We start from the raw sequence: 18,124 nt of genomic DNA, 5'->3' as shown, positions 1-18,124 counted from the left end.
TAAAATCTTTCTTTCTTTTTTCTTTTTCTTTCTTTCTTCCTTTCTTTCTGCACAAATCCTACCATCAGATTGCATGGCTTACTAAAAATCCTGAAAGATTTCATTTCAAATAGTATCTGCTTCTTTGGGGGTAGAATCAGTATCTATAATTACTTTCTGCTGCATAATAATGTGGAATTATTAGGGTTGAAGCAGCTGACTTTATGGATAAAAATAACTGCATTTTTACCCTTCAGTAATGCGGTTAATAATGACTGTGTAATTATCTGGCCAGTTCTGGGGCAAGACACTTGCTCACTCATAACAAAATTAATGATAGACAGCATTGGGAGCAGAAATCACTTGTGTAATTGCCACCTGGTTTCACCCTGTGCTCAGCCAAACTATGGAAAGGGTGACAGCCTCTAGCTCCAAAGAGAAGGGATCCAGGGGAGGACTGTGCTACCTTAAGCCCCTGGCAAGCTTTTTGATAACAACGTGCTCTCACACTGTAACCCCTAATGTTGTAGTGACAGTGAAGCTCTTGCCTGTCTCCATGGCCCTCCCTTGCACCCTGCCAATTCCTCTTTGCACCATTATCTCCCTTTTTTCCAATCTCTCACACGCTTTTCCAGCTTAAACTGCAAGGATGTGTCTCTGAAGAGTAAACAAAACTCATTAACAGGCTGGCTTGGAGAGGCAATTGTGGCTGGGAGGAGTTGAAGCCCTGCTTCAGGTTTGGGAATATTTACTTACTTCAGGTTTGCTGACATTCCTACCACACATGCAGGGCATAGGTAAACTTGCTTTCCTTCTGTTTCTCCCTTTCCCAGATCCTGCTATCCAGCAGGGCTGAAGAACAGGTAGATCATTCGTTTCTAGCCCTCGTTCTCTTTCTGAGGAAAGGGGCAGGCAGACAAAGAGCTGTATTTTTTAAGGGATCTCCCAGGGTTTTTGATAGATTGGTGTGCTCTAGTCTCCAAGACCCTCCCCTGCGGCACTAGCTACAGGCACAATTCAGGTTCCAATTTTCATCGTGGCCATTTTGCCTCTCTTTAATGTACATCCACCATACAAACTTGTATCACTGTTTGGTACATGCCATAGCCCTTCTCAATCATGCAGGTGCTCATACACTTAGCAGTTTTTTGGCACTTGTGCTTCGAGGTATTAACCCCCCTGTAACACACATCAAACACAAAACAAAAACTATCACTTCAGCAATTTTTAAAAAGCTCTTTAAGCAGGTCTTGCTTTACCTTCTTGTGAAAGGAATGAAAACTAAGGGCCTGTGTTTGGGACTCTGCCCAAAGGTTCCTGATTCCTCCCCTGGATAAAGTGGCTTGGTATCTCCTCTCTAGGATATGTGAGATGAGTCAGAAAGAAGGAGCTGTAGAAATACAAGATGCTATGAGTGCTGAACTATGTAAAGTGTGTTCTTCACAGCAAGGTTTTCTGCATGGTGTGATGATAGTAATTATATACTGTTATTACTATTTCATAGGAGAGGAAATGACTGAAGCATCTGTGTTTGCTGAGCTTTACAAACAAGATGAAAGTGAGACACTTTTAGAAAGGATGGCTTGAGAAGAGTAATCTTACCTTCAATAGTAAATAAACGGCTACTGAAAAAAATGTTGGGAGATAAGCAAGTGTGTTATTGATGCAAATCTGTGGCATACATACCAAAGAGCTATAAATATCCCTTACAATATTATCAATTGGTATTTTAGTAACAGGCAATTGGCTTTTTCAATCTTAATTATAAATGTATTCTGCAGCTTTAATTTAGTGTATTACCCTACCAGCTGAAATGATAAACAAAAAGCAGTTTAAAAGGGGGAGAAATAGATACAGTTAATTAGTAATAAGCCCTTTCATAGCTTCTCCCTCATCTACATTCCCACCCTCTGAATATCTATTCAAAAACGTGAATGCACACTTACGACAGCAGTGTCTCCTTTAAGTGTCTCAATTCTCTAACCACATTTTTTCCGGATGCTGGTAAATATCACAGTGCTTTGGGGAGATGGTTGACTCTAAGCGTCAGAGTAAAGAGCATTCATGGGAAAAAAGAATAAAAATGGGGGGAGGAACAGAAGTTAATTACATAAAATAGGGACTGAAGCACCGAGAAGAGGATGTGAAGCAGGAGGCCTAAATGGCAAAGCAAACCCTGATGGGGAAACCATCTGTGGATGGCTTGAAAGCGCATCATCTGCCTGTGTGTGCTTGCACGTGTGCATGAAAGTCACAGAGAGTGCAGCATGTGCTTTTGCCAGCAAGAGGGCAAATCGGTGACAGCCACTGTCATTCCAGTTAACATGCGCTTGAAGGTACTAATGTAAATATTGTTAGTTTACAGAGGAAATTTCTAGGCTTTGTGATCATTTGCTAATATTGTTATTTCACGCATCTGAGCCCTGGGTTTCTCTACAATGTAATCCTGAAGTGACCAATTCACAATGCAACAAAGAGAGTACAAACCCAAAGGACTTCCTATAGGGCGTTGGAGACAACAGAAGTGAACGGGACTCCTTAAGGAGAAAATCTGGGTCTTCAATAGGGTAAATGGTTTTCCTTTCTCTGGACAGAAAAAGCACTTGGGTCAAAGATAGGGTAAGAATTCACAGACTAATAGAATCATAGAACGGTTTTGGTAGGAAGGGACCTTAATGATCATCTAGTTCCAACCCACCTGCCAAGGGACACCTTTCACTAGACCAGGCTGCTCACAGCCCCATCCAGCCTGGCCTTGAGCACTTCCAGGGATGATTCCAGGTAATACTGCAGTTCTTGAGTCTGCAAAATTATAATAATATCCTTTAAAATCTAGACCCTCCCACAAAGTCATGGTAATTGCTAGTTGCCAAGGAGATGGATGTATAATAAAAGTTGTTTTGATTTCATTTCTTGTAATTTTCTTGTAAGACAGAAAATAAAGTGTCAAGTTTAGAGTCTGTTTTTGCTGACCAGCATGCTCACCTTAGTCTTAAAATCTCTTGTTACCTGCAACACCAAGAATTTTATGAGCTGCTAATGGCAGTCTTGTGATAAGTTCACCATTCTGATTTACATTTTAAAGATATCTATCAGCCTGATAAAGCATATTTCTCACAGCAAGTCAGTAAATCTGGAAGAATTCCTGTCTCAGCCCAAGATGAAAAATAGCCCCTTTAGTCCTCTTAGAACATGCATTGGTATAAATTAATATGTGCAAGAGCCATAAACCTTGGTGTTTTGTATTCAAATTTTCCTCATAAAGATACAAATTCTGGGATTTGGCATCTCATTTCAGCAGTGTCTCCAAGGCATTTTTAAATTCTATATTCACTGAACTTTGCATTTAAATTCCAATAACCTTTGCCTACCACAGCGTCAAGTGCAAGGTAACTGTCAGAAAAATAATATGCAGCATACAGGCTGGGAAAAAGAGAGGGAATGAAAAAATAAAAAAAATGAGAGGTGGGTGGGTAGTAGCTCTGATTCTACAGTCTCCAAGTGCCCTGGGACCCAGGCTCCAGGGAGTGTATGGGTGACCTAAGATGCCTTCTTTCAGTTTCACAGGTGCTGTGGAGGAATTGAGTTTTCCTTCCTGAAAGCTGCCCTTTTTTCTTGTTCTAGATCTTCTCTTATCTCCGTTTTAAGTGAACTTATGTTCACTAGGAAATCTGCATCCACAGATGCAGAGCTTGAAGGATTGCAGTGGTGGGTGAAGTTTCATACATATTTTTGTAAGCAATTTAATCAACAAGGCATAAAACAGGATGGGACTACGTCAGGACAAAAATTACTCCTTAATCCCTTGCATTGGAAAAAACTGTGTGGAAAGGTAGGTTTTGTGTTCTCCCTGATCCATACTTCACTCAGCAAGCAATTGCAATGCCCATAAGGAAAGTAAATCTCTGCATCTGGATCTGTCCTTAGTAGTACATCCACGGAAACACAGGCTAGGTGTTAGGCCACAGCTGGCTTTGTGAGCACCTGTGAGATTCTTCAGATGTTTAAAGTCAGTTTACACCTAGGAACTTACAGGCTCAGATTCAGGATAACCAACAGTGCTTTTGTTGAGCTTTTGTCTTTTTTGCTTGCCTAGGCTCCTGCACTCTTTGGTGGTAAAGCTGATCTTCATCAGGTGCATACAGACAATGCAAATGAGATTTTGGCTAGGCCTTTTAAGGAGCTGGGTTTATTGAAAAAAATTAATAGCTCTAACATGTGAAATGCTTGCTTTCTCCAGCCACCTTACATTTCACACATCATAAAGGGGGAATGTTTACAAGTACACATTTCTCCAGGTACTTGTGGCTGTCTACACGAAGCTCCACCCATACTAATTTGACTGATATTGTTTCCACCATAACAGAAAAAAGGGAACTCTGGGTAAAGCGTGGCAAATATTTTGCCCTTTGTACAACTTTTTTTTCTTGAATATTGCAGCCATAGCAAAGTTGCAACTAAAAATATTTTATCACCCCTGTACCATCATGAGGTTTATTTATATGGTTTGTTTCTTTGGAGTGCAGTTCTCTTGTTTTCACCTATCCAAGCAGCTGGGAGTCCCTCCTACCTGTTCTCTGTGCCCTAGCCCTGGAAGCAGTTTTAGCTTGCCAGTATTTAGGAAGAGCTAGGCTACAGAGGTGGATGTGTCCAAATAAAATTGCCTCATAGGGTGGTCTTAAATGTAAGAACACTTTCTGTCAAGGTTGCACTCTTTAAAAAACTGGTTGTAATTGGATCCAGAACAGAGGTAAGTATAATCTATAAAAGGTAATTTTCAAGAGGGCTCATTCTGTGAAAGTTGATTTAATCCATTCAACAGATCCCAGGGAAATAACCAAATTTTCTTAGGCAGGGCTTTCTCACACAGGAAGATACTGGTCTCATTCAGTCTTTCCCAGGCAAAACCTGTGTCTCTATGTGTGCATTCTTGGAAAGCTTTTCTTTATTTTTCATAATACTTTCCTGATATTTTCCTGACACCAGTCATGTTATTTCTTTAAGTACTAACATTACCCGATTCCTTTACCATTCCCAAAATGGAAGTGATGCATCTATCAAAAGCCCAAATTATCAATATAGCTTTCATCTCTCCTATTTTACTAAAGCATCTCATTTCTTTCATTAAAAGCAGTACTTTCCATACATCCTAAAAGAACAAATCCCTATGCTAATGTTCCAGCACACTTAACCCCTGCAATTAGTCACCTCTTCACATTTCAGCTTACTTAGTCCAAAAACCTCTTTGGAGACTTTTATGAAGGTTTAACATCTAATACTTAAAAGACAATAGTAACCCCAAATCTTATCAGACAAATTTCAGAATCAGTCAAAAATTTTGTTTCTGTTTGATATGGTTAAACTACTAGCAAGTGCCTCTTAGGTGAGCTCTTGAAAACCATGGTACAAATTCCTTCCTGGAGTCACTTTCCTGCAGTATATATGGAAAAGGTGTTTTGAGCACTAATGCGTATGTGCTCACTGTCCAGGTTTCAGCTGGGACAGAGTTACTTTCTTCTCAGAAGAAGAAATTCTGAGAAATACGTATGTGCATGAGGGTTTTCATTATTCACAGTGGTTTTGATCTAGAAGAAACATTACATATCTCTAGCTTCTGTGCCAAAGATGTCCCTGATGGCTGGACAGTATGTATGTCTAGTAGCCTTAGTGACCCTAGAGCACTTAGATCTAGAATGCACTTACATCCTAGTTCCTAGGAAATGCAGCAGGAGCTCTTAAGTAAAGAGGAAACCAGGTGTAGGTCTGTCAGATCACTCTTCACTATTACTAGCACTTTGCTGAAATGAAGTCACCATTATAAGCCATTTGGTTTTAAGAAATGTGCAAAATTACTCAAGATTTTGAGATTCATTTTGTGAGGAAAGAAAACTTAGTGAACACATTCTGTGTACTGCCGAGCATCTGCCTGTCTAGCACTTCCCCACAATACATTTGGGACATTTCATCACTTCAGATAAAATCTGAAGTGCAGAAGCCTCAGAATTATTTACTACTCTCACTTTTCAAGAATACAGAATATAGTAAGTTTCATGAAAGCAGAGGAGAGACACTTGGTTAGCTCTGTTATACTTCTGCAAAGGAAATTATACATTGTTGAGTCCGCCTCTTGTTTGGAATCCGAGTATCCACACGGAAGACAGACAACATCTCAGCTACTGAAAGGCTTTAACCCAAGTTTAGCCTTTTTAGACAAGAGTCAGTCCACTCTGCTGTTAAGATGCTGTGAGCTGTGCAGGTTCTCCACTGCCTAATAAGCAGTGAACTTGTTCCACAGTCATAATATAATATCAGGACTGGGTCAGTTAGGGACACACATCCTTTGGAACCCAGACTTTCTTCTGGTTTCCATCCAAAGGGTACAGGTGCCACTACTTCCTTATGACTAATCTCTAGACCTTGTCTGCTCTGGCATCACGACATTCGAAGCTTGGACTGAAAAGCCTTCATGCCCACACAGAGAACAGAGAAAAAGAAACATGGGCCTAAAATTCCTGTTAGCAATTAGCCTAAATTTCTTGTGCTGCAGAAGAAGGAAATTTTTACTCTAGAATTATGTCTACCTGCAATGCCAAAGTCAGTTTCATTTGTATCTGTCTTGAAGCTTACTGTTCAATTTTTAATTGCTGAGTGCTGATTGTAGTAACTAAATTAATTCAGTCCTGTAGCATGAATCCAATAAGCATGCTTGATTTACTCATTCATTTAATATTGTAGCACTTTAGAAAAATACCTGCACGAAACGCATAATTTCCAAACGAGAACATTACATCTCAGAAAAACTAGAAACAAATATTTTGAATGCTTCATTTAATGCCTTTCTTAAAGTGGTCTCATGAAACCTGAATGGTCTTACAAACAGGTTTTGTCACATGGGCTGATACTTATCAGTGGGCAAAACTTCTGGCAAAATAGAAAAAAATATATATGTCTATCCAGAACTTGTGAATGGCACATTATAACCTTAATAATCATAGCCAGATTTTGTTGACTAGTGTGATTTTACCTGTGAAAACAGTTGTACTTGCATTATTCTACCTTCACTGACTGGAAAGCACAGGCTTTAGTTGCCTGATTTGTTGGCACAAAACAGTGCTTAGCTACCTGCATGGTTTTTGATAATGCAGAAAATTTAAATGTGAAGGCAGTTACTTGTAAGCATACAAAAACAAACTGAAGAGAGAGAGGCCAGTGAGAAAATCCAAGTGTAAATACTTGGTAAACAGACACACTTAGGCGTGTTGCATCAGCAACAGGTCTATCTGGACAATTTCCTAGAACTTTCCAGAGCAGCTACATCTGTGCAGGATGGTGATTTCCCAATGACAGGTACACAGGAGAGAAGGAACAGCATTTTCGACATCACTAATTATAAGTGGCTTGGGCACTAATTATAAATGGCTTGGATGGTTTTTTCTCTCCCACAGACAATTTGAAGGCCCATTCATTTTCAATTGTTCATTTAATGCCTGTCAACATTTATCTTTGCTTTCTATTTTAATGCTGTCTCCATCAGATTTCATCTACAAGCTCATGAGTCAGCTAAGCTGGGCCCCTCTGCTATTTTTAGCCATTCAGTTCATTTATTTATCTTGTTCTTAACAGCAATCCTACATTTTGCTTTATCAGCACAATGGAGAAGTTACCAGTTATCCTGTTTCTTACTCATTTTGAACACACACAGGAGCCAAAAAGGTGCTAAGGAGCAACTCTCTCAGAGATATTGCCTGTGGCATGAAACATAAATGTCCATCAACAGACCCTACTGCTTTCTGCAAATACAACTGAAGGCCTCTTCTCATGATCTGAATACAAATTCCCCTTGACTCTGAGCCATAACAGAAAATCCTCAGGTAACTCTTTAGCTTACTTTAATCCTCATAAAAGTCTTCATACATTCTTATTTCCTTCCACATCACAGGAAGAGCAGGATAATTAGAATTGGGATTCTCTTCTTTAAGTGGGCTTGTTACTTTTTTTTTTTCTAATTGACCCGTCGTTCAGTCCTAGAGACAAAGTCTGTCCAATATTCCATAGGAAATAATCTTTATTTGGAATGAAGGCTGCAGTTTTTCTTTCATGTATAACTCACAGGCAAAGAAGCACTGGTAGGAAATCCAAGGCATACAAAACTAAAAATCTTTTTCTGATTTTTCTCATAAATGTAATTGGGAACACAAAGTGATATGCAGCAAAGATTTGGAGATCCTTTGAAACACCATCAAGGCAAATTTGAAGTCCATATTTAAAAAAACCAAAGCAAACAATCACTTTTGCTGAACGTCCCAGGATTCCTAAGGATGTTAGCATGGGCATTTGGTGGCAGAGGTCCCCTGTTACAGGGAATACAACCCCAGTGACTTGTCACTGTGGTTGGCTCATGGTTCAGTGAGAAATTAGCAGAGTTCTGAGAAGGAAACATGAGAACCCTGCTACGCCATTGCATGACACAACACATGGCCTCCACGGTCTCTGGGCTCTTTCATCAGCCTGGTAAACTTTCTACTGTACTTTCTTGCTTTCTATTTACTTTGGATGGGACCAGATCTGTCCATTAACTTTCTCTTTCTATCACTTCTCCCTTTTTGATTCTCATGCAGGAGGATAATTCACTGTTTCTCTGGATGGCTTAACACTCCCATTACTTCTATTATGAGAAGAGCAGCTTTTCAAAGTTGTAGACTTTGTTGCATCTGGTTACCCAGCTACCTATTTCCAAACCACTGTCAATGGATGGGAAAGAGAAAGGAGGACTGGTATTTGGTAGCAATACCTGTTCTTTCACACCAGTATCTTAATGCACTTTAAAAAAAAAGACAACTTCTACCTAATTTTAAGAGGTGAGTAAGAAGAGGCAGAATCTGCCTCAAATGTTTTGCCCAAGATAATTCACCAAGTTCCTCACGGAAAACCCAAGTCTCATACCTTCTCTTTGCACAGTGATGTTTCCACATGTAAGGCATATCACTGTACAATTTTTTAACACAAATCTAGTGTCATGGACAGTGTTTGAATAACTACATTGAAAGGAGAGAAGTGGTGCTTGTGTCTCTGGGGAAGAAATCTGGCTTTAACTCCTGGATTACTTCAACATGTCTTGCTATGTATGTAACCTTGGATGAGTTTCAATTAACTTCTCTTTCTCCTCTGTAAGATAATTATAAGGATTGACTTCTGCTAATCAGTTGTTTGTGAGGTATCTGAAGACTGTGCGTGCATGTAAGAACAGTTTATGGGGAAGTCTGTTGTCATGACACAGAAAGGGAGATTGCAGATAAGAGACATCTTGTACAGCCTTTTCCCTAGCTCAGTCATTGGTTCTTCACCATCCCAAGACTGGCAGTCAGCAGAGGTCAGAGGCAGTGGGTGTCTGTGCATGGTTGAAGTGACTTTAGTCCCCAGTGCCCCATTTGCTGCCCTGAGTGCCTGCAGAACAGAAGCCCCTGAAAGGCACTTTGCCTCCTTTCCTGACATCTCACATTCTTCTTCTCCAATGGCTTAACCACAGCTCAGAGGCTCACCTTTCACCAGTAGGAAGTTCATATATATTGGAGTATGTTGCAAAATTTCCTGACTGTGAAGAAACCTTTACTAGTACAAATGAGTACACCAGGAAAGAGCACCAGGAAAGCAAACGGAAAGTAAATAAAAAGCATCCCATACCTATTACTTTATAAATAACAGTACAAGTATATAATGATATTTTAGTCATGCTAATGAGACTGAGGGCTTTTGCTGTTTCCAAAGGGCAACAGAGCTGGTGAAAGGACTGGAGCACAAGTCTTATGAGGAGTGGCTGAAGGAGATGGGGTTGTTTTGCCTGGAAAAAAAGGAGGCTCAGGGGGAACTTACTGTTCTCAACAACTACCTAAAAGGAGGTTGTAGGCGGGTGGGAGTTGGTCTCATCTCTCAAGTATCAAGCAGTAGAACAAGAGGAAATGGCCTCAAGTTGTACTAGAATAGGTTTAGATTGAATATAAGAAAAATCTCTACATCAAAACACTTATCAAGCACTGGAACAAGTTGCCCAAGGAACTGGTTAAGTCCCATCCCTGAAGGTATTTAAAAGACATGGAGATGTGTCACTTAGAGACATGGTTTAGTGGTTGGACTCAGGGATCTCAAAGGCCTTTTCCAGTCTAAACAATTTAATGATTACATGCATGTGCAGTTTGATTGAATCATAGAATGGTTTTGGCCAGAAGGGACCTTAAACGTCATCTAGTTCTATCCCCACTGCAGGGACGTCTTTCTCTAGACTCTGTTGTTCAAACCACCAACCAACCTGGTGTTGAACACCTCCAGGGATGGGGCATCCACAGCTTCTCTGGGCAACCTGTTCCAGTATCTCACCACCCTCACAGTAAAGAACTCTTTCCTAACATCTAATCTAAACCCACTGTATTTCAACTTGAAGCCATTCCCCCTTGTCCTGTCACTACAGTTCCCGGGGAAGAGTCCCTCTCTGGCTTCCCTGTAGTCCCCCTTCAGGCACTGGAAGACCTCAGTGAGATCTCAGTGCAACTCTTTCCTTTCCAGGTTAAAAAGACCCAACTCTCTCAGCCTGTCTTCATAGGGGAGGTGCTCTAGCCCTCTTAAAAGCTTCATGGCCCTCCTCTGGACTCTTCTACATCTTTCCTATGTTGGGGGCACCAGAACTGTAGCAGGTGTTGTCTCACAAGAACAGAGTAAAGGGGGAACACCACCTTCCTGGCCCTGCTGACCACACTGCTTTGGATGCAGCCCAGGATATGGTTGGCCTTCTGTGCTGCAAGTGCACAGTGCCAGCTCATGTTGCCAGCTCGTCAAACTCTGTCTAGTCTGCAGAGACCTTGTTCCAGGAAAGATGGAAAGTCTTTCGGGTTAGTCTGGAGGAAGGTGAGTGGAAAGCGAGATGAGGAAAGCTGATTTTCTACTACACTTGCTATGTTTATTTATGAGGAAACAAAAGTCTTCAATCCCCAGGGCTCTCCATACAGCACCTTGCACTGGCACTAAGTCAGCAAAAAAAGAATAAGTCTCTTAAAATTAAAATGAAGGGAAAACATGCGATAAAATAAAATATATAAGACCCCAATATTTCAAATACATATTCTGCTTCACTTTGCAGTTTCTGCCTACCAGCTATGCTCAGAATGACAGTCTTATCAGATAAGAGCAGCCAGCTGCTATATGCTGCATTTAAATTTATATTGCCAACAACAGGCTCCATTACCCAAGGATTTTCTTGTTGCATTCCTAATACTGCCTTTCTGCATGCTTTATTGTTCCTCATTTCCTTACGTACGCTTTGCTTTCTAGTGTGTACCAACATATCCTGGTATCTGTTTCACACATTTTGGGTGTTTTTACTTAATCTGTCTTTGACTAGTTTTCCTTTTTTATGCCTCTAAACTGTTCCCGCTTCTCAAATACCATCTCTAAAGCTGCTGTCTTACACATTCTTTGCTGTTTCTTGCTCGCTTTCTGCTGCATCTCACCCCCCCTTCATTCCCTAATCATTTGATCACTGCAGTTCTTTGATGTGTGAGGCTTCCAGTTCAGTCCCAATTTAATTATGCTTTTCAGAAGACTGACCTCTGTGTTCCCAATTTGTTCAAAACATTTCCTTCATTGATCCAAGGCCAGATCTCTTTACTGCCTCTTCTAAGCTAGATTCCTGATATTAGAAGCAGCCATGTATTAGCACTTAAGGTCAGTTAGCATATATCAGCAGTTAATTGCACTGATTTATTTGTAGTAGATACAACACACTCTTCCCTGCCCTTAGGTCTGGATGTATTAACATGAAATCAAGGGGAAATAATTAGAGGTATTCTCATACTACAACAGATTCACTTTCTTCAGTATTCGTAAGAATACTCAAAGAATAGATTGTATTTTTCAGTAAATTGCCACATATCCCAAAGGTCTGTGTAGTGGTGCAAGTGGCTGCAGCTACTCCTTGTCCTGAGGAGAACTCAGACAACCAGCTGTGGTGGTTAGCAACCCAAGTTTAGCGTGTAACTTTCATGGTGAGAACCCATGATTCCCTTGTTTTGTCTTTTGCATGTTTTCCCCTGATTGGTTAATATTTTGTCGTCCTGTTTTATGTATGAAGTTATGGATATTCATTTTTCTTCTTTAATTTGTATTAGTTCTAGAAAGTTCCTTGTTCCTCGACACCCCATTGGATCCTTCCCTGAGTCTCTCCTATGTGTTGTTCCCATTGGTTCCCTTCCTGTCAATCCGACCTGCTTGTCTCTATCCCATTGGCTGAGATCCCTTTGTCCACCTATTCTGTACCCAGTATAAGATCCCTGGACCCTCCCACCAATTGGCCTCTTCGTCCCTGTGGTTTTGTGGGAATAAACCTGCGTGGAACATATGGAGAGTCCCCTCTCTTTACTTCTTTGCCTTCACCTGCGTGCCTACAAAACAGTGACAGGAAGATACAGCCCCTTTTGGGTGAGGAGCTCTACCTCGTTTTCATTGTGTGTTGGGCACTGAGTGCCACCTTCCAGAGGAGTTTCAGCGTTGACCTCCGGGCTTCTTTGTGTCGGCACGCAAGGGGTAAAACCCCCTTCTTCCAGCTCCCAGTGGCTGAAAACCCCTCCAGGTCTGCATATTTATTTTCTGTTGGGTTGTTATGGAAGCAACATCCAACATTATTGGACTTTCCCTTCTTAAATTGTCCACCTATCATCCACTGTTCAGGAAATAATCATAAAGATGGTTCAAGCTTTGGGGTGGAAGGTCAAATCAATATTTTCCAGAAAGAATAAGAGTCCTGTAGAACAATTACAAAGCAAAACACACTGTCTTGATGGCACCCAGAGTGGTTGGAAACTAGCTCTGTCTATAAAGTACCAGTCTGATACACATGAAAATCTCCCCTATATTAGCAAACAAACATCTGCTTTCTTCAGCAGAGCAGTAAAATCTTCCTATCTGTAGCAAAAAATGTTACGGAAAACTGAAATACAATTTCCCTTCCAGGGAGGGAAAACTGCAATATTTCAGCCAGGAGAAGTGGGAAAATGGTGATTGCTGCTGTTCATTGCTTCCACAGCATCTGCAGTCAGTGGAGACCCTAGTGAAGGATGCAGACACAGTAACAGCACTGAGCCGCTGAGCTGCGTGCGTCCAGCAGGCACGAGGAGTGGCAAAGGTCTCTCTGCATTAGATTGAGCTAATTAAATACAGCTCTGTGCTTAACAGGATCTACAGATGCCTCACTCCACTTTGTCCAGTTGTACCCAAGGATGATGTCACATTTAAGTAGACCGGCACAAACACGTTATCCTTGCTGGCTGCCAAAAGTTACCAGCCTCAATAAGATCAGCACAAATGTTGTGCTTGAGAACTGAGAAGTGTCAAGGAAACTGAGCCTCTGGATAAAACCAAAGCTGCTTCAGGCCCACAGCACTCCTTCCCCAAAGCAGGAGGCTCAGACTGTGATGACATACCTGCTACTGTGAGAGAAAAGGTGTTGGCCTCCTGGAGTGAGGTGCTGGCCTTTAAAGTGAGAGGTGCTGAAATCCAGAGGGATCTCGACAGTTCCTTGTTCCTCACCATAATCATCACGTGATGATGCCTTTCATGTCAATGGAATTTTTTTTTGTTTTGAATGAGTTTTTCATTTTAAATATAGGAGAAAAACTCCATCTTCTCCCTTATGCTACTTGTATACATATAATCATGAGGTGTGAGAAAACACAGAAATTCTTCTCAGGGGAAGGATATTCATATAAAAGAGGAGATTAAAATAACCATATAATAATAGTAATTCAGGAACAAATAATAATTAAGTCTCAGATTATCACAGTTCACAATGATTTTCCAACATATGTTTAAATGACCTAAGAAGTATATCTCTTACCTCAACCAAGCAACGCACAGAGTAGCACCTTTCAGTCTCAGAAATAATTGTAACACCCAAACTGGTTTCCTGGATGAAATTTGTCTGCCCAACACACACTCAACTCATTTTCCCACTTCTGAGTTTGCTCACAGCAAGGTCTGCAAACACATGCACATCCCTGTAACAACTGCTCAGAACGGGAAGCAAGTGTCCATCCTGCAGGTATTACTTTCTGCTTGGCATTTTCCCACTCATGTTGCTTTATGCCTGTTGATTCATGGAAGACATTCTGCAGGTCTGAATTCTGGAGACTGATCTGTTCCCTCCTTTTTCTGCACTAGATTCCAAAGTCTCCATTTTTATAACCTGTGGGAGGTTTGCCCAAGTGAAATGTGAGTAAGGATTTCAAGACATGGACCTCTGAGTCACAAACTCCTTTAAAAAAACACCAAAGAAATGGCAACATACCCCTGTCCAATGTACTGGGAGCTGTATTACAAGGACGCCTCAGTTCTTCTTATACAGAGGTACTCAGTGGTACCTCCTGACAATAAAAGTAAGGATGACAACTACAACATCTGCAGGGTGTCATTTCCAGGATAGCAGTGAGTGTTTGACACTTCTTTGCCCAAAAAAGCATCAAATCTTCAATTTTGCTGGAGAGCTCTAAACAAACACAACAGTCTAACCTCCTCTGAAAGTATTTCTTGATTTAATTCAGATAATCTTGTTTGCTTTATCTCTTTTCAATAGCTTGTTTTTCCTTAGATCTCTGACATGCACTGGAGTACACTCATGCTTTCTTTCTTATTCATCAATAGTAAGGGGTGCACTGTGGGTGTGCAAGATGCCCAAGAGTCTCTCATTCCCTTGGTAACAGCAAAGAGTTACTAAGTCACAGCAAATAAAAGTAAAATGTTATGCAGACACTGAGCTAAGGGTTAGGATGCTACATCTCCTTTCCTGTTAATTTAGTCTATAATCTCTGTTCAGATGCTATCCCCCTCTATGCTTTATCTTCCCCAATAACTGAAGAGGAAAATTATGTTGCCCAGTACACAGTACTGAGACTCAAAACATAATGTTATATTTAAGGATTTAATAACATATTGGGACCTAGAAAAAAAGACAGCAAAATAGGAAGTGTTAAATACCTGTCAGCGTCCACGTAGTTAATTCAGCTGCAAGACACGTTTGTGGTGGTGTGCACCACAAGCACAGAGCAGCAGCAGGCAGCAGACACAGCAATTGGTGCTCGGAGTAAGACCAGAAACTCTGCTGGGGGCTCTGCAATGGTGCTGACACATAGCAGGGGACAATCTCCAGAACCCGCTGGAGCTACTACCCCTAGTACATCAGAGACCTGCCTTGGGACCAAGCCCCTGAGGGAGAATGCAGCCCTGCTCATTTGGGACCTCATGGTGGGACTGGGGCTTTGCCACAGGCTGCCGAAGGGTCTGTGTCACCACGTGGTGGGGCTGTGTGACAAGGTCAGCACACTGCACAGCGGCGGAAGCTCTGACAAAGAGATTACTGGATCTTCTCCAAGACACTGCAGGTACAACCAAAATCCCCAGCTTCTGATGGGGCGGATGAAGGGCCAGCCACCTGGAAAACATCTTCGTGAAAGGGACCTGGGAGCCCTGGTGGACACCTCATTGAACCCCCATTGAACCCCCACCCTTTGTGGCAAAGAACAATGACAGCCTTCAGGCAAACTGTTGCCAGAAAGTTGAGTTGAGGGAGGCTTTCCTTCTCCTGTACTCAGCACTGGTGAGACAATTCTGGACTGATGTGTCCAGTCATGGTCTTCCCAGGGCAAAAAACACAAGGCCATACCAGAGTGAACTCAGAGAAGGGCCACAAAGATAACTAAAGGGGTGGAGCCCTTCTATTGTGAAGAAAGACTGAGAGCTGGGACTGTTCCGCCTTGAGAAGGCTCAGGGGGAATCTTACCAATTTGTACAAATACTAGATGAGGGGGAATAAAGAAAATGGAGCCAGAGTCTCCTCAGTTGTATTCAGTGATAGGACAAGATGAAACAGGCAAAATTGAAATACAGTCAATTTCACTGAAACACAAGAAAATACTTTTTTTACCATGAAGGCAGTTGAATACCAGAATCAGTTTCCCAGAGAAGCCAAGGAGTCCCCATCCTAGGATACGTTCAAACCCTGCCTGAACACAGTCCTGGCCAACCTGTCCCAGCTGACCCTGCATTGATCAGGCACGGAATGATCTCCCAAGGAATCTTTCAAACTCAACTATTCTGTGGTGTTAACAGGTTGTGTATTTTTATGTTACTTATCTAAAGGGCATCCTTGATCTCAGTGCAGAGACAAAACAGCTTCTGCCCTTGTACTGTCCAACATCACCTCTCTTGCAACTTTGAACATAATGGAGACAAGTAACCAGTGAATTCTACACTAATGAACTCTATTCATAAGGAAATTAATTTCTAGTGAAGATGGTTCTGTCAAACCAACCCTTATTATAGCAAATGTCTCACTCCACAACACAAGCTAATGATTTCCCTCATCCATCACACTTTGTAGTCCTGGCTCAGGTACCTGGCATTGCTGAGAACCACCAACATTCATGGATCAATATTCCATACACAAGCAGGGTGAGATTGCACTGGTTGATAAATTATGGTAAACTTATTGCTAGAAATCAATTCTTTGTTAAAATGACTGAGAATGATTGCAACTGAATGTTGCTTAGGAAAGCAAAGGTCCTAGACTCCCCCTTTCATTATTGCCCACTTAAATCAACTGAAATCACTTTTTTTTACTTTTGATTTTTTTCCCCCACTTTAGGTAGATAGTGGATGCAGCAGAAGTCATCACTTTTTCCTATGACTATCATAGGAGTGGGGTGCAAAGAGGGGGTGGAGGGGGTGGGTGAAGGAAAGCAGACTTGTGTTCATCACTCTAAGGAAAGAAACTTAGAACACAGATAAAATAGGGTTTGTTATGACGTGTAAACAAAGGAAGGGTAGCCAGTTCAGTCTCTCTGGCTTGTCCTAACTTTCAGTATTTCTTGGCTTGATGATTCAGTGCATATGGTTCATTTTAGCAATGAACCTGAACATGCAAATTTTCTCTGGTGGAAGGTGAAGACTAGAGATCGTCTGGATTTATGTATTTTAATATATTTCCAGAAAAAGTGTTTTCTATAATAGGCCAAGAATACAATCTAAGGGATTCAAACCTTTAAAGAAAAGCTCCATCCCCAGAGGTACAGATGCATGTTTGTCACCAGGTGAAGAGCCTCAGAATACAGAAATGACACAAACAAGGCCAGAAAACAGACTGGACCTAAAATAATAAGGAAATATTTCCCTCAATATTTCCCTCCATATCTTCCATTTTGACCACAGCTCATGCTGAGGAATATGGTGAGACACTGCAATGAAAGATGATAGAGTATAGCCACAGGGAGAACCTGCAAACAGGAAAGCACACCCTAAATCAGTGATGGAGCTTGTAGGAATACCTGTGAATTGCTTTACTGATCCCCAGTACATGAGGGCCTGATAACAAAGCACTTTTTATTGCTACCTGTGGAACTGGGTACATCATCGCTATAGTGACATACAAGCCCAAAATATTTACAGCATGTTTCATCTCAAATACAGAAAGTTTGCATCTCTGTGTCACATTAAGCCAAAATAATCCCTCTGTCAAACTGTTCATAACCTGACAACCAATGCTTTTTTTTTGTTGAAACATGAAAGAAACCTAATTTCTCTTGATAAAGTGTCTATTGATGAGAAGCCTTCAGTTTCTAAGATTTTACCACCCTTAAAATCCAGTAAAAGAATGAGTTACTCCTTTACCAGCATGAGTCAGGAAGCAGCTGGGAAACTGCTTTGCATATGATGCAATGTCCTGAAATAATATGAACATCTCAAGGTTGGGAATACACTCACACAGTGCAGCTGCTTATCAAAATGCAAGCAAATGATTAATCAAAGCACAAAGAGCTGGGAGAAAATGCAACAAGTTCCTTATCCTTTCAGGTGCCTAATCCACTATTTCCCAACATTTCCAAACCACTATGCTTGCATTGGTTCCTTGTAGGAAGTTATCATTTCTGCAAAAAATTGTTGGCGTGAGGGGAATATTCTTTAATGACAGGGCTGATTTTACAGGCTGCTGTCCAACCTCTTTGTACAGAAATGATCTAAGTAAGAGGTTTGATGGAGTAAACATGGGAGAAAAACCTGCCAAGGCCTGGGGACTTCTTGACCCTAGTTATGCCTCAATTGTGGATGTGCT

General features: G+C 41.2%; 1 protein-coding gene across 10 annotated transcripts in view; it reads right to left on the bottom strand.

Moving 5' to 3' along the window:
* The window catches only part of LRFN2 (leucine rich repeat and fibronectin type III domain containing 2), a 154,403-nt gene that overhangs the window by 37,768 nt on the left and 98,511 nt on the right, over positions 1-18,124 (bottom strand). The window contains exons 1-3 of one of the 10 annotated variants that reach the window (XM_017742358.1): positions 2,467-2,640; positions 1,926-2,018; positions 1,239-1,369 (exon numbers count right to left, since the gene is read on the bottom strand). The exons of 6 other annotated variants lie outside the window; for them this stretch is intronic. The gene's annotated coding sequence lies outside the window, so the exon portion shown is untranslated. Of the gene's footprint in view, positions 1-1,238; positions 1,370-1,925; positions 2,641-2,677; positions 2,782-18,124 lie in introns of those variants that run through there. 3 more of the 10 variants (XM_017742357.1, XM_017742353.1, XM_008639827.2) reach the window with 3 other exon arrangements.

This window comes from Corvus brachyrhynchos, unplaced genomic scaffold, assembly GCF_000691975.1.
Source record: "Corvus brachyrhynchos isolate BGI_N302 unplaced genomic scaffold, ASM69197v1 scaffold188, whole genome shotgun sequence".
Lineage (NCBI taxonomy): Eukaryota > Metazoa > Chordata > Aves > Passeriformes > Corvidae > Corvus > Corvus brachyrhynchos.
The sequence above is the reverse complement of the archived record's forward strand: the minus strand, read 5'-3'. Positions and strand labels throughout refer to the sequence as shown.